Consider the following 2,693-nt stretch of genomic DNA (forward strand, 5'->3'; position numbering starts at 1 on the left):
AAATACACACACACAGGCATACACATGCACACACACAGGCATTCAAATACACACACACAGGCATACACATGCACACACAGACATACAAATAAACATACAAATAAACACACACACAGGCATACACATGCACACACTCACACACACAGAAGCATACACATGCACAGACACAAATACATGCACACACAGGCATACACATAAGTGTACACATGCACACAGGCATACACACGTACATACTCAAACACACATGCACACATACTCCAGTTCCTCCCTGCTCTGTTCACCTCTTATATGTCCTGTTTCTTACGCCCTGCTTCTCAGATCTGCTGTTCTTCTGCTTATAAAGAAACTGGTGTGAACTAACACGGGAGCACTCTCCCCATGAAACTCCATCCTCTGTCGTTTCCACAACACTGAGAGGTTTTATTTATATTTTATAACATCCCATCTGGAATGCTCACAAAATAACCAGCTAGATATGGAGTTATAAATGTAGTTATACAACTCTGCATAACCACCACTCCAGTCTCTTCTCCTCTTGGCTCTTTTAATAATTTCTGCACATTTCATATACATATAATTTTCTTCTCAGTTAGTCATTTGTACATGCATGTATGTTTTATCGGTCACATTATAGCAGGAACTAGCTGAAAGGCCAACTATTGTTCTCTCTCAGCAAGAGAGCTTAAACAAGCTAATCAAACCCAGTGGGTTTGACTGAGAGAGGGACACAGAACAAAAAACATGATGAATGTGTGTGTGGTTTATGGGAATGTTACTGCTGTGGGTGAACTGATGGCTGGACCTGATTTTATACCCATTTTACACTACATGCAACTAATTTATTTTTATTCGATGCATGAAATAAAAACCAACTGACCCTGAGACTATCCAGGATCAGGGATGCAGACCCCTGCATATATGCAATATGTCTTCTGTTCGTTGTATCGAATAGATGAAATTTAGGATAATGGTGATGCCACTAGTCATGGTAGGATCCTCGTAAGAAGGCTTGTATATACAGTCCTCCAGTGATGCTGCAGCTCTGTAGGTTCTTCGTCACTGGGCAGACTCTGACCTCTAAAGTCTCAGCTACAGGACCCAGCCTGCTCCTGTGCTCAGTGTCCTTACTGTGTGTACGTAACGATGCAGGATGAACACGTGATCTCATAATTCTTACAGGGTAGCCACCCCCCTTCACTGAGCATTCTAACCCCGATCTGACCTGGGAGCTGCAGACCCATTCAAACACCCGCTGATGCATTTCACAGGCTGCACGGTGACCTCTGAACTCTGACCTGGGAGCTACAGACCCATTCAAACACCCGCCGATGCATTTCACAGGCTGCACGGTGACCTCTGTACTCTGACCTGGGAGCTGCAGACCCATTCAAACACCCGCCGATGCATTTCACAGGCTGCACGGTGACCTCTGAACTCTGACCTGGGAGCTACAGACCCATTCAAACACCCGCCGATGCATTTCACAGGCTGCACGGTGACCTCTGAACTCTGACCTGGGAGCTGCAGACCCATTCAAACACCCTCCGATGCATTTCGCAGGCTGCACGGTGACCTCTGACCTGTGTAAGTGTCACAGATGTGTGTTCTTTTGATCCTTGGTCCAGGTCTAACATGAGATATGTAGAAGTAGGAATGGAGATCAGCACCTAAAGAGAGAGGTATACAATCTGAGAGGGTGTGGGCTAAGTAATATTTGTGTTTCTTGTACATTTGTATCCTCTTTGTTCACCCCTAAATTGTAAATTAGAATTCTGCCATAAATCCTTCAGCTCGTAGGTCGCCATTGTTATTGCCGTTGCGATGCACTCTGGGTAGCAACGTCAAATGGTTACACGGGTCTCCTGTCCATGGCACTTGTCCATTGAGCGGCATTGAAAATGTCTTCTGTTCAGGCATTTCAATTTGAGTCAGAGCGGGACATTACTCAGGAGCACTGAGGATAACCTTCATCAAATGAATCAAGACAATGAAGATCGGAGGAGAGAGAGAGGGCGTAAAACTAGAGATGGACAGCACCAGCTGTGCAGCAACTGCTTGCCTATGCCAACAGAGATGGAAAAGTTGCCTGTTGTAAAGAACTGCGCTTTCTAGCAGCCACCGTTCAAAGTCGCTTTAGCATATGAGTCAAACTCGTTTTTGGTGAAACTGAAACGTGTCATCATCCCCATTAATTTAATTGATGTAACGATATTGTATATATACGACGTGGATCAATAATAACATTACAATATGAGCATAAACCCGTGATAATACCTCCTTTAAACGCATAATCCCTAATAACACTTGCTGGTACACTAAGATGTTCTTTGAATCCTCCCTCTTCACAGATATCCTGTGGCATTGTATTGATATTTTTCACTCTTAATATCCACAACTGCTGGACAAAACAACTGAGTTCACCTCCAGTGGAACTACTCTACGTCATTACCCAAAGTGCACTGCGCATCTAAAAATGATGGCGATCCCCGTAGGTCAAAATTTCTATTAAATGCTGGGTTTAAAAAAATAAAAATCTTTTGTGTGATTTTTACAACATATTTCCATAGTTGAGGGCATTTACACCATATTAAGCCATTAAGCCAAGTCTTAACAGGCAGGGTTCCCTTTAAGGCTAATTCATCCTTCATTGTATATAACTTTCAACAAGTGTCATTTGACAGAATGACATATTT

The sequence above is a fragment of the Anguilla anguilla genome, chromosome 17, assembly GCF_013347855.1.
Source record: "Anguilla anguilla isolate fAngAng1 chromosome 17, fAngAng1.pri, whole genome shotgun sequence".
NCBI classification, from domain to species: Eukaryota; Metazoa; Chordata; class Actinopteri; order Anguilliformes; family Anguillidae; genus Anguilla; species Anguilla anguilla.